The sequence below is a fragment of the Carassius gibelio genome, chromosome B10 (assembly GCF_023724105.1).
Source record: "Carassius gibelio isolate Cgi1373 ecotype wild population from Czech Republic chromosome B10, carGib1.2-hapl.c, whole genome shotgun sequence".
NCBI classification, from domain to species: domain Eukaryota; kingdom Metazoa; phylum Chordata; class Actinopteri; order Cypriniformes; family Cyprinidae; genus Carassius; species Carassius gibelio.
The window spans coordinates 21,651,131-21,665,843 of record NC_068405.1 but is presented as its reverse complement, the minus strand read 5'-3'; the positions used below and the strand labels follow the sequence as shown (position 1 = coordinate 21,665,843).

Genomic DNA, 14,713 nt, shown 5'->3' with positions numbered 1-14,713 from the left:
TGTTCCAGTATGTTTCAGGTGAATTTGATTTACCTGTCATTTCCCAAAAGCACCGCAACAGGGTTATAGGTTTTCACCCATCCATGTTAAGACGGCCACTGCGTGGGCAAATGTTTGTTATCTTTGGTTTCAGCTGGAGGTTTGGTGTCTCTCTGGGACTGGTAGACGTGCATACCAGGACAGACCAGCAGGGCCCTCCCATTACCACATGGTGACCAGGGATATGTTCCATAGGAGTCATGTGACCGCTAGTGTCCTCTTTCCCAGTGTATCCCATTCCGAAATATTGATGTCAATGCAAACTTTACAGTCATTGTAATTATGACAGTATGTTCAACGCAATGCTACTCTTGGAAATAATGCATGCTATTTTTAATCAGTCTACAGTACTCAATGAGTCATGCTTGGACGAATCTCTGGAAAGCTTTCATAAACCAGTCAAACCGCATCCAAAAATCAAAAGAGAATCAAATCAAATAATAAAAAATATTTCATTTAATTTTATATTCTATTTTTTTTAATGTAAAATTTTTTAATAACAGTACTTTTTTTCATTGTGACATTATTTTGTATATTTTTTGTTCCTCGATTTTCATTTATATATTGCAAAAAACAGTTTGCATAATGCAAAAAAAATTTTTTTTTTAATTATACTAATAAATTGATATTTAAATTCTATTTCTACATCATGGTTTTGTTGTACTCCCTTTAATTTTGAATAATTTATAGTAAATAATTTATATATTTATAAAACTTTGTAAATTATACAAATTAAAATTGACTGTTGCAGTAATGAGAATTTTATTGATCATCACTGAGAATAATGAAAATTTGAAATCAGATATTAAAAGTGAAATATCAAGATACATTTTGATAATGAGAATTAGTTTTGAAAATGTCACAATTGCTAAAAAAAAGAAAAAAAAAAAAAAAAAAAAAAAAGAACCTGCATTTTCTTTTTAGACAAAATTTTACCTGGGCATGTTTCTGTGGTTATTATATAAAATAAACATTAACTGAAATAAAATATAAAAACATTTTTATCTAAATAATTCATGCATAATAAATAATTTATATTTAATAATTAGTTTCGGCTAGTTGCCAACATTTCTCATTTTTAAGTGCTAAAATAACTAAAAAAAAAATCAAATAAAATCTAATTCAAGCCCAAACTATAACACTGAGTATGCCAAAGATACTAAAAGAACTGTGAGATGCTGTGAGATTTACCTTTTTGGCTACAGAGATGTCGCATCCCCAAGAACAGTATGCTCTTTTCCTGTCAAATACAAACTGAATTTCATCTAAATTAAATGAATCTTGATGAAAAGGTGCAATATCTTTCTGTAAGGGGCAATAATCCTGGGCACTTGTGCCAAGGCCAACAGAGGCATGCATGTCATTGATACTTTCATCTAAATATACACGAGACTGACGGCAGCAGGTGAGGGGCGCTGCCAGACGCTCGCGCTGAACCATCACGCATACGCTGCTGGTGTACCCAAGTGTCTGTGTGTGCGTGTGTGTGTGTGTGTGTGTGTGTGTGTGTGTGTGAGTGTGTATGTCCTTGTTGGGTGCGGTTGGGGCTAGGATGCCATCTCCTCTTCACTGTGGATCAAGATCTGATCTAAACGCAACCCAATTTTGGGTTTCTCTTCAAAGCCAGCTGGTCTGGCTTGATTTTCTTTAGCCTTTTTTGACATATTAACAATCTCTTTTTTTCTTTTTTTATTACAAAGACTGGCCCACAGCAGGTGCTGTAGGGTTGACCTTCCTGGAGAAGAACGTTATCGGACTGGTAAGTGACCAAAAAGCGTCCAAACTGAACGATTGTGAAAAAATGAGGTGTCTGTGGTCGAACACAAGTCAATAAAGTGTGTGTGCTAGCATGACACGGTGTTTCAACACGTCTCTTTGGGGAATGCAGACCTGAGAATAGAAATAGAAAGATACAAATTTAGAGAGGTGGGCTTTTTTTCGGGACATGGTTTGCCTTTGGAAATAGATATGTTTGTTTAGGAGATGAATGCGGGAGAGGATCGCCAGTGACTAATATTGAGTCAAGCTTGTTTAAGGCTCCTTTATGACAAAAAAAGCTTTGAGGTGAATGTCACAAATCGTCTGAGCACTTTATCAAGCGACTATATGTTTAAACCATATGTTGTGAAAGATTTTTTTCCTCCCAAAAATGCTAGCTGATATTATCCCATTGAACTAGAACTAACTGACAACTTAAAAAAATATATTGTTTTCAGTCTTTTTGATTGATTCTCTGTGCTTATGCATCTTAAATTAAGCAAACATTGCCAAATTTTCCCACAAATAATGTTCCAAAATAAAATGCAAAACCTGTGAAAATTGTTAGAAACCAAGCATTTTATATTATTACCAAATCTGGGATTCTTGTATCTTTTTGTCAACTTGTTTTCTTAGAAGTTTACAAGCAATTTTTAAAAGGTCATTCATTTTTTCCCCAGTAACACCAAATTAGTTAAAGGATTTTCAAGCTCAGCACAAAGGTTAAATGTAATTTTCAGTTCCTGTATTTGGTACCAGTGTACATAAAAGATCAAATCAAAAAGATAAATCGAATAAAAGAGAAATATGTGAGAATATAAGAGAAATGGCAAGTAACATTATATTAAGCTTAACATTTTTAAGTAGAAAAACTGAAATAATATTTTCCTGTAAGATGTACTCAGATAAGTTTTACTTACGACATGCAAAAAAAAAAAAAAAAAACATGATGTACATGATATTGAAACAAAAAGATTTTTTTAAGATTTAATAAGTGAGCGGACTGTGCACATCTCTCCAAGTGAATGTTCTTTACTGGTGCTAGATCCCCTTGTTTCTTTCTCTATAAAGGCCACAGCTGTAGGGTATCCATCAAGAGTGTCTGAGATAATGAAAGACACATCAAGGGCATTTGAGGTGCCCACAAAACCACTGATTCCTGCCCACAACCACTGCAACCTTCTCCTCTTACAGCTTCGGTTTCAAAACAAGACGCTGTGATAATGCTATCCTTATGCACTTGTGAGTGTTTGCGCCAGTGTTTATACAGTTTCTCTGGCTTTCCCGATGGTTGATGCTCTAAAAAAGCTGCATGTGTTAGAGGAGGAAGCGCAAACTGACCCACTTTGGATGTTGAACATCAATGCAGCTAGATTTGCATGTTCAGCTGCACCGAGCTCAGGTTTTACTGCATGAGTTTGTATTTTGACTTTGTGTAATCAGCCTGGTTATTTTAATAGAATATTATTCTATAGTAGAATATATTAAAGAGAAAATATTGTATTCGAATTACATTGCTATATTTAAAAAAAAAAAATAATAATAATAATAATAAAAACCTTTGGATAAAAGTCAGCAAATTATATTTAATATAAAATAAAAAGGCTACATTCAGTGTAACTGCAATATGAATTGCTTAAAAAAAATTTTTTTAGATTAACAAATATTTTAGGGTAGGGTGTATTTTAATTATTTATATTCATGTATGTGTGTGTGCATAATATATAGAAAATATACACAATATACAAAATATATCAATCACATATAATGTATAAATATAATACATGAAACATGGTTTCTGTGATTAATTTGATAAATGCCAAAAATGCTCTCTTATAATGTAATTCTTACAATTTTTTTACACTGTTTAAGAAATTATACTGTGTGTGCTTATGTAATGTATTTGTATATGTGTGTGTGTATTTATGTATGTAAAATATATAATATATAAATATTTAAAAACATGGCTTTTCACATTCATTTTATATATTGTATAAATATAAAATGAAAATTGTATATAATACAATATATATATATATATATATATATATATATATATATATATATATATATATATATATATATATATATATATATATATATATATATATATATATTTTGCTGTATTTCTGCTGATGCTGTGCTTTTGTACATAGGTTTTATGCAACATCATAAATATAATGTAACATTTTGGTTATAATGTGGTGTAATATGAGATATCTATTTTAAAAAGGCATACCTGTAAGCATAGATATCAGGTAACATACTCTTGGTTGACGTGCCTTTAGGGCAGGTCTAGAGATAGGAACTTGTCAGTTGAGCAACATAATGCAGCACGATTTGAAGTGAGTTTTGCATGCTAGGACTCTCCCAGTGAAACCAGAGGGTAAACTACAACAATAGAAAGCATGTTTTCTGTTTTCAGGCTTATGTGTTGTGGTTTACAGGTGTCTAGCCGTGAGCCGTGGCCTCAGTGACACATGCAAACAACTATAGTCTAATATGTGAATGTGTAAAACACCAATAGTGAATTTTGCAGCACTGTTACAACAAAATAGGCTAGATTGAGAAAAATTACTGGTAGCCTACTTTACAGGAAACTCAGCTTTAAATAAATAATTGTAGTAAAAATAAAAATGTGGTCAATATTTACTCACCCTCATGTTGTTCCGAGCCTGTATGAGTTCTTCCTTCATTCTGTTATTCAATTAGCACAAAAATATTCACTTTGTCCAAAAAAGTTAAAGTTAAAATATTTGTCTTTTCAATGCAAACCTGTTGTTTGCTTTAAAATAGAACATGAAGTGTGCTTCAAGACAGGCTGTTTATTTTATCTTTTGACTGGGGACTGTCTGTCTCTCAGTAGGGTCTAATGGATTTTTTTTTTTTTTTATGGCAGCAGGTAAAAAGTGTGCAGCATCTCTGCTGAGTTACTCATTTTCATGTTGATATGAATTTGATTGAGCATTCATGGAAATGCGTGGACCTTAGGCTACATGCACACTGTAAAGTTTCAGGAGTGACCTCACATTTAATACTGGAGTGAATCCCCTACAGTTTCTTGTGTGTACGGAACATAACTCACTCTCAAAATTGACTGACAACTCGCGCTTTTGGTAGCTGCTATTTTTGAACAAAGTAACACGTTATGTTTTTAACTAATTCCCCGTCGACATCTTATTTTATTCTTTTTGGAAGGTTTGCACTCTTTAAGTGTTGCCATGTCCACATATTATAAGCGATGCAAAGCCTACGTGTCTGTCAGCTTGTTGTTTGGTCTCCGCTCATGAAGTGATAAAATTTACATAGCCCATTCAATAAACTAGCCAGGTGCAGGTGGCGATATTTATATACCAGCAACTTACTTATTTCAAAGTTATTGCGTTTGCCATTTGGAATGAAGCTGATGTGCTCGTTCTTATTTGCTATTTTTTAGAGCAATATCTGCAACACAAACATACCTTGTTACCTGTTATTTGCACCGCAACTCTGATATGCATTTAAATAAGTCATTCACCTTGGTTCTGTACACACTGCGTGAGAGTGTAAATGTTGTTTCTGTAGGCTAAATGCGATTATAATATTTTTTTCAGGAGTTAATTTGGTTGTAGAATGCGGTGGTCACTCGTGCAAATGTACAGCGCTGCAGTGTGGCCTTAGTTAACACAAACAATTGCCAAATCCTGATAATTACCACCAAAGCTTCACAGACACTTAAGATTACGCTCAAAGTAGGCTTATTGCTAAACTTCACATGGAGGTTTTACCCTTACCCGCACTTGGCAGCTCTAGGGGAAATTGTTCAATGAAAAACATGCCCCCCTCAGAGTGCCCATGCTCCTTTGTGAGTGTCAGTATTAGAGGCCTGCCAGGAAAAGTGTTGGAAAGGTAAAGGGGTTGTCAGTGTTCTGTGTCTATTAAAACACACACATAGCTTTTCTTGGACAAGAGTGGTTAAACTGTTTCCGCTCTCTCCCTAATGCCCAGTTATCGAGACAAACTTTAAAAAACGTTAACAGACCTGGTCTCAGTTGAATGAACAAATACATAAGCCCCTCTGATCGAGCTGTTATGGTTATTGAAAGGATGTGTGGTGTCTGGATTAAAGTGCAATACTCCTACGCGCCACTAGTGAGCGCTGCGGAGTCACAGAGACGCCTGTCACTAAACTCCACTGATGTGTTTGAATTAATGTGCACTTCTAATTTCAGTGATTATTTCCCAGACTAATAACTAATTCATGCAATTTGGTGAATATTTCATTTTTCTAGGTGCCAAACGAAGGACCTGAATGCCTATAAAACTCATTTGATGGAGACACAGAAGCAGTGAGGATTCAGAGGGAAAAGATAGTGAAGTTGAAACAGAAGGATTTGAGCAAGTGATTGGTAAGAAAAATGTATTCATTTTTAAACAAATCAATATATATATATATATATATATATATATATATATATATATATATATATATATATATATATATATATATATATATATATATATTAATATACAATTCATTTTAAATAGCCTATTTTATATTTCCTTATATAAATTGTACAGGCTAGGCTACATAACAAACGTAATAATTGCACTTTATATGTTTAATTAATGTTGCCATATAGTTGTATTTTTCAGTTTAATAATAATTTAAAAATTATACCGTAAGATTAACCAATTAACGTAATTATATGAAATTATAATATACATATATTAATATAACAATTAAAATATTGATTGCAACAATTAGGCTATTCATTAATTAATAATATTGGATTATTTCATGTGTATAGATGTAACTGTAAATGTGAAGAAAAACTAAATATAAAAGATAGTCAAAGAAATTTGCAACTAAGTACAGTATGTTTCCCTGAAAATAACTTGACATGAACTCTTGAGTTCTGTTATTGAAGACGCTTTGGTGATTAGGCGTTCTAGTAGGACGCGTCGCGTCACACGCTCGCGGGTGTGAGTTACAGTACGCGTTAGCCCCGCCCCCTTTACAAAGAGAGCGCGAGACGAAATGATTCTCTCTCCTGTGTGACGAACAGACGCTCGTGAGGATCGTGTCAGTAAACTAGAGGAGATCTCAAACACTGCTCATCCACCCGGGATAACTCTGGACGTCTTCAGTTGTTTTTTTTCTTCCTGTTATTAAAAAAACCCCCACCGCTTTCGCTTCCATCGCTGCATGTGTCAAAACAAATGAGAGACGCGGAGTTCAGCGATCATTCTCACATCACGCGCACATGAAGCGCTTTGACGCGGTTCTGGATTTGGAGAGCGCGTGAGGAGTTCTGGACCGGTTCTTGTTTGACCAATAACACCAGCGAATGCATGCTTTCTGGATCTGACACACTCATGCATCACAAAGTAAGTTGAACTGTCAAAACTAGAAGCTTTTGGGTTAATGGAATAGCATGATTTGCTACTATCGAATACCATAGTATAGTTTAACAAGCAGTTGAATAGTATATACTTAAGTAACAGAAAAGTATACCACAGTAGTAGTATAGAAGAGAACTGTTTTACACATAATACTACTGAAGTACCCTATAGGTAATGTTATATAGTAAAATAGAATAGCACAACTGAAGTATGGAGTAGCTTAGCTTAGTATTGTTTAACAAGCATTAGTATAATATATACTAAAGTAATATAGAAAAGAATAAGCACACAAGAATAGTAATTTACACTTGAATAGTGCACTTTAAAAAGTAATAGTATACACTAGTATAGAAAAGAATGTTTTTAAAGGTAATATAGTATAAGTATTTTTTTTATATTGTATAGCTACTATAATGTAGTTAAAAAAGTAATAGAAAAACATAAAATAGAATCATTTACAAGCAATATTTGTTGAGTATAGAATAGTTTGTCATATAATATTATATACTAGAATAGTATATTTAAAAAGCCGTAGAAAATAAAATAATAGTGTATAATACTGTAGTATGGAATGGTATAACAAGTAACTGATTTTAGAAGTCTAATGCTATTACTATAACTATTTTAGTAATTGTTTTTGATATTTATACATTTTTTTAAATTTAAATGATGTCTGGGGTGCTTTAGGTATAGCAACTTTTCCAAAATGGTGTAATTATGTGAATAGCATGATTAGCATCTCTATTTATACCCCGCTGTGGAAATTGGAGAACTGTAAACAAGTTATTTTATATGGCAGCTCTTACCGAAACTAATTGCTTTACAGTTAACCTGGAATATCCAGGATGGGGTTCCCAGCTGGTTAGATGAGAGAAGTGCTCTGTGCTGGTGCTTGTACAATAATAATGACCAAAGGGTAAAATGTGATCCAGGAAAGCCTATTGCTCCTCCCTAAACTTAATAACATTCATTCTAGCCTTTTTGTGAGAGTTTTTATTTATTTATTTATTTTTTGTATGCACGTTGTTAGTATTGAAAGAGAGGCAAGAACACAAGCTTGTACACAAACAGGAAATGTGTGCCATGGCAATGTGTGCCTCTGCAATGTGCCTCTCAAAGTTTGGCACACACTTCAACTGTTTATTGCCATCAGGAAACTATAAACCTGACGTGTGTTTGCATTAGTTAGCGGTGAATGATGACAACTTAACGGCGACTAAATTATAAAAACAACAGCCACTGTGTTTTCATTCACACAAGCTGTGCACGGAATCACCTGATGGTGCATTGAGTTGATGAATAAATGTTGTAAGTAAAGCTACTCTCGATTTAGATGTTAAGAGAGGCCTGTTGATGATAGTTTCAGGAGCTTCGTCGGTTTGCTGTCGTAATAAGGAAATACTAGCAGTTTCACAAAGAGCTTGACGGGATGAAGTTGTAATTGTGGTGTTATCAGCTAGTAGCATATAGGCTATAGAGACGAGTGCAGTCAGAATATGAGTTGTGTAGGGTTTCCTGCTGGGTGGTCTGAGTGCTGGTCAGACCTCCATGGCTCTTTCCTTGGTTTTCTTCATTAGCCACTGAGTGAAATGCTGCGAATCAAAAAAAATATGTCACCATCATCTTTCTTGAAAAAAAAAAACCAAACAGACAAAAAAACCCCCAAAAAAACAAGCTGTGCCGATTATACCTGTTGAATGAAGACATTTGAAAAAAATGTCATTATAGAAAATATAGAAAAGCAAGGTTTTCTGATGCAAATGTACACATTTTATAATGACAAAGTAACAAAAGCATTATGTTTTAGTTTTTTATATTAAAGATATTTTTTATAAATATACAATACATTATATATATATATATATATATATATATATATATATATATATATATATATATTGCATAAGACTTTTTAAAAATATATAAATATATAAAAAATTTATATGCATTATATAACAGTTTTGAATTTAAGTGTATATATAAAATATAATATATTTATATAAATACACCTATAAAATAAAACTTATAAAATATATATTTTTTTACATATCTAATTATTATAATAGATTTTTTATAAAATATGGATTCTTATGGATTCATACTAAATGAAGAAAACCAGTGTGTGCGTTCATTATATTTGCACTCATATATTTATAATACTCACATATCTAACCTGGTATTTAACCCTAGAAAAGCTCATAAATGAAACCTAATCTCTCCTGGTTTGTGGCTTTGCCGATCGTGCTCTCAAAGCAGTTTTTTGGCACAGCTTGATTTTGCTGAAAGAAAAAAAAACTTCAGATTTTTTCCCTGTCATGTAATCTATCTTTGTCACTGGTGTAAAATGCTCAATTCACTGCGTTACATCCTCCAGTAAGAAGGTTTCGCACAGAGAACTCTTTGTACGGTGGGCCTTGTATAGCGTTAATCAGCGAACACAAACCCCCCCACCCCCAGCTCGATGCGTGCGTCGGGGAATATTTTTAATGGATCATGTGTTCACTTTAGTGTGAGTTTAGTTAAAGTACTTAAGATGTGACTTTTTGGCTCTGAGGTGACAGATACTGCATCCACTGTAACACGGCACTCTGTTTTTCCCATTAATGAAATAGTCAGCCATTTCACTGGGCTCATGGTTCTGTCTATCCATCTTTTGGAATGGGTTTTTATGACATCTGCACACTGACAGGTTTCAAACCAGGTGTCTCTCAAAGGACAAATGCACATTCTTGACCTCCTGAGGATTTTACAGAAGTCCAGCTCATGAAGGACGGTTACCAACAATACTTGATGGCAGGAGTCGAAGCCATTCTTTAACTGGATAATTTTGTTTCTAGATTAAAATTGGTTCATACAGCATCCTAGACAATATATATTTAACAGTTACTACAACATGCAAGTTTTAACTCTGTGGGATGTATGTAATGTAATAATGTATTCTGTGGAAGTCAATGGGGTCCAGTGTTGTTCTTCAGAATATCTTCTTTTGGGTTCCTTTAAAAAGACTTGGCTGAGTATCAATGACAGAACTCTTATTTTTGGGTAAACTATCCCTTTAAGACTCTCTAGACTGTGCTTTATGGTGAAAATCACGTGCCATATTGCTTAAATATAGCGCTGACCTCAGCCAAAACCCTCAACTTTTCTCCATCCTCAAAATTACAGAGGTGCAATCCACGTCCGAAGCAAACTTGCATGTTTGTGGCGTTTTTTAGGCCTGACCATGTTGCTCGAATCATGTAAGTTAGTTCTATGATTATGTGACAGAATTTTTCCGCCAATTCCCAGAATGAGGTTTACTTTCAAAATGAGTGTCTAGAGAAGACTAGCATCTCTATTCTGCATTTGAAGACACAGAAAGCATCAAGAGCTATAAATTAAGTAAAGTATGCTGCATTTCCCAAAACACCCCTGATTTGTCCCAGTTTTGATGAGACATCAATTTCAGCCACTGCTTCTGTTGTTCAGGGTAAAAAGTTCATAATTGTATTTTTGGATCTGCTGCGTTTACATGCGCAGTATATTTGGTAGAGGAAGTCTGCGAGGGGGCGTTTGAGGGGGCCGTCGAGCTGAGTACCTGCCGTCATCCTGGTTTGGTTTAAAATGCTCCAGAGTTTCCACGTCACTTCCTCCCCATGAGATCGTTCCCATGCTGCTGTAAACACCCACACCCAGACCTCCAGACCGCCAGTGCCAGATCAAATCCAGTTCTTTTGATGCAGAGACTGGGTGAGTTAACAGATCTAGTGAAGCCAGTCAATTTCAGGAGCCGGATTCACAAAAACCCTAAGAAAGGCGTTAAGATGTTTCGTAAGATAAATCCTAAAGAATGTTACTATGTGGAATTCTTGACAAATACTTAAAGGGATAGTTCACCCAAACATAAAAATTATCCGATTATTTACTCATCCTCAAGCCATCGTCTATATTAGTTTTTTTTTACAATCGGAGTTATATTATAAAATGTCCTGGCTTTTTCAAGCTTATAAAGGTAGTGAATAGTGGTCAAGATTTTGAAGCCCAAAAAAGTGCATCCATCCATTCATCATCAAAATGAAAAAAAAAATGTATTTGATTTTTAAAGAATGTTTCGTGAATTTGGCCTCTGGTCTTTCTAGTCTTAATCTTTATATCTTAATCTCCCTGTGAGCTGTGGAACATAATGCATCTCAGTCCATTAGAAAATTAACTCACCGTATTCTTAACGTAAGAGTGGGCGTCCATTTGTAACTTCAGTGTGTGAGGCTTCGGGTGTCATTCACTTCCAGTTATATTTAGCTGTACAAAACAGCTTGTTTTGCTGCATGATATTGCAAATTGGTATTGTTATTCTTATTATTAACTCAGTGGTTTGTACCGTAAATAGTTTTACCATTTTTGTACTGTTATACTTCTGTTTATTTACCTATTGTGGCCAATGAAACAAAAATCTCACACAATCACGATCAAAGAAAATAGCTTACTTCCACATTTCAAAATCTGGTGGATAGGCTAGCATCGTTATTACTGCTGACTTTGCTTAAGGTTAAGGATGTAAACAAACCACCGAAATGAAATATGAAACTTTAGGGTGTAATTCAAGGGATCAGAGTTAGAAACGGCCACCTGCTTTCTTCAGGTCACTCACCTGCTGCGTGAGAGTGTGGTCCTGTACTCACTGCCAGCGGCTCTGAGTGCCAAGAGCAGAGAGATCAGCCTGCACCGTGAGACTCGCTCTGATGTCAGAGCCAACCAGCTGGCGAGATCTGTTCTCCACGTCGGGCAGCCTGCCAAAAACACTTAAGGATATCGATCACAGGTCTATGTCTAAGCCGTGAACTGCTAACAGCAGGGCAAGTATGCATTTACTCTTGGCAAATAATATACAGACGGATTTGACATTAAAAAAAAACCCATTATACTAGACTATACTATATTATACTATACTATAAAAATACAGTAAAATCAGTAATATTGTGAAATATTATAACAATTTTAAGTAACAGTTTCCGTAATAAAAAGTAATATATTCTTGTGATAGAAAGTTGAATATTTAGAGAAATCATTCTAATATGCTGAATTAATGATCAAGGAAAATGTCTTATTATTATCAAGGTTAAAATCAATTGTACTGCTTAATATGTTTTTGGAAACCATGATACATTTTCAGGATTCTTTGAATATAACGTTTATTTGAATTAGATGATCATGTTTTGTAATATTATAATTTCTTTGCTGTCACTTTTTATTATAGCTGTAGTATACTTCATTATTATCATAACATATAAACTAGCTTTCTGTAATACTTGATTCTTGAATTTATGTGTTCATCAGGGAGAATTAATGTATGCAAAAACTGTATATTGTAAAAAAAAGAAAACATTTAAAAAACAGATAAAAAGTGTAGAATTAAATGATCATATACTGAGCAGCACAGTATTGATGTCATGAATGCACTGCTTTAAAAAAAAATGTATCAGAATACAGAAGTGATATCTTAGCATGTGGCTATGAATGGCCACTGAGTTTCAGTTGGCAGGGTGTATTGGTTAGCGGTGAAGCACAAACGCGGCGCACACACACTGAGAGAACACAGCTGTGACACACATCTCCACAGCAAAAGGAAGCCATGCAAATGAGCAAACAACTATGAGCAATGTGACAAAATGCCATGTGCTCTCGCTGTCATAGTTGAGAGTTATTCGACAGAATATTAACCGAATTGTTGCTAATAGCTCGATCGTAGCTGACAGTGATTGCAAGCTTAGCTTTTGTAATTAGGTCAATGAAAGGCCTGCAAAAAAACTAGGACATAATTTGAGATTTTCCATTGATTTGGGCATATAAGGAAGTGTAGCATACCAGGCTGAGCTAAACTTGTTTTCAGAGAAAATGTCTTGAATAGGTTAATTTTCCTTTATTTTTACCCCATTAGCTTTTTTTCCCCATGTGTTAAAGTGTAAATGTAATATAATTCTGTGACGTTTATGCGATAATAGGTTTAAGCGTAATTAAAAGTGATTTTTTTTTTACATTTAGTTGCACGGATATACAGTTTTGCCATTATTTAGAATTTTTCTCTTTTCCCCCTGTAATTTGATTTATTTTATAATAATTCATTATTAATGTAATTTATTAATTTTATTAAAATGTAATTTTATTTATTAAATGCCATTTTAGTATTTTTTTATTATGTCTATATAGGTTTTATACATTTTTCATTTATTAGTTTAAGTTTATTCCTTTTTATTTATTTTGGTACTCCAAATTAAATGTAAACAAAAATGAGAAATGTTGCATTGGCAATTAGCTGAAATTATCTTTTTTTGTCATTTTAACTATAATAACTAATTCACATTAAAGGAATACTCCACCCCAAACTGAAAATTGTGTCATGTCGTTTCAAACCCGTAAAAGCTTCGTTCTTCTTCGTAACACAATTTAAGATATTTTAGATAAAAACTGGTAAGTCTGTGAATGTCCCATAGACTGCCAAGTAAGTTACACTGTCAAACTCCAGAAAAGTATGAAAGACATTGTCAGAATAGTCCATCTGCCATCAGTGGTCAAACCGTAACGTTACGATACTTTTGTCTAAAAGGATGTGCTGTTTCTACATGTATTTAGCTTTGATTTGAAAGAAAACTGCACGTCCTTGTAGCGTGGCTGATACAGAAGAGCATACGCAGCATATAGTGATACGTAGAGACTCAGAAGAGACTGTTGACAAAGCAATTGTTGAATAAAGTCTTTATTTTTGTTTTCTTCGCTCACAAAAAGTATTCTCGTCGCTTCATAACGTTAAGGTTTAACCACTGATGGCAGATGGACTATTCTTACGATGTCTTTCATACTTTTCTGGAGCTTGACAGTGGAACTTATTTTCCAGTCTATGGGACAGTCACAAGCCTCTCGGTTTGTCTTAAATTGTGTTCCGAAGCCACCAAAGCTTTTACGTGTTTGGAACCACATGGGGGTTAATGACATAATTTTCCTTTTTTTTAATGGAGTAACCCTTTAAATTTAATCTTTCTAATTTCAAGGGTGTGTGTGTGTGTGTGTGTGTTTTACTGAATATGATTATCAGAATAATTTTTTTGTCGTCTGAGCCAAAGTCAGATCTTTCTAATCTCATGCTGAGCATACAGCATCAACCTGGACTCACATGGCCCACGGCTGTTCACGCACAGCACTCCACCAGGAGCCGTGGGTTCAGGATATGGGAATGTAGCGGGGCGTCTGGGAGCTGGTCTCGTTCCGTGTTACGACTAACCTCCACAGCTCGAGTGCTGTCATTGAGAAAGACAAACGCTGTCTCCTCTTTGTCCTTGGGAAGTTTTGAGGTGAGCCGTAAGGGTGGGGCGGAGAGTGACTCGTCCCCATTCCGGCACTGATTGATACAGTCTCTTGACGGCCGCTGCTCTGAGCCGTAGCACACTCCCTTGATAGACAGCAAAGAGATGTAGAAGTCCTCTCCGTGAGATACAGCTGGGGGGAAAGCTGGCAGATTTCCAGTATGTATTTGAAGGCCGCTGGTTCATTGAGGTTGATT

At 34.7% G+C, this 14,713-nt stretch overlaps 1 protein-coding gene across 3 annotated transcripts in view; it reads left to right on the top strand.

Annotated features, from left to right (window-relative positions):
• The first annotated feature begins 1,587 nt into the window (after positions 1 to 1,587).
• Positions 1,588 to 14,713, top strand: part of LOC127966045 (myocyte-specific enhancer factor 2C-like) — a 36,942-nt gene continuing 23,816 nt past the window's right edge. The window contains exons 1-2 of one of the 3 annotated variants that reach the window (XM_052566866.1): positions 1,588 to 1,798; positions 6,069 to 6,185. The gene's annotated coding sequence lies outside the window, so the exon portion shown is untranslated. Of the gene's footprint in view, positions 1,799 to 6,068; positions 6,186 to 6,801; positions 7,168 to 14,713 lie in introns of those variants that run through there. The other 2 variants (XM_052566868.1, XM_052566867.1) reach the window with 2 other exon arrangements.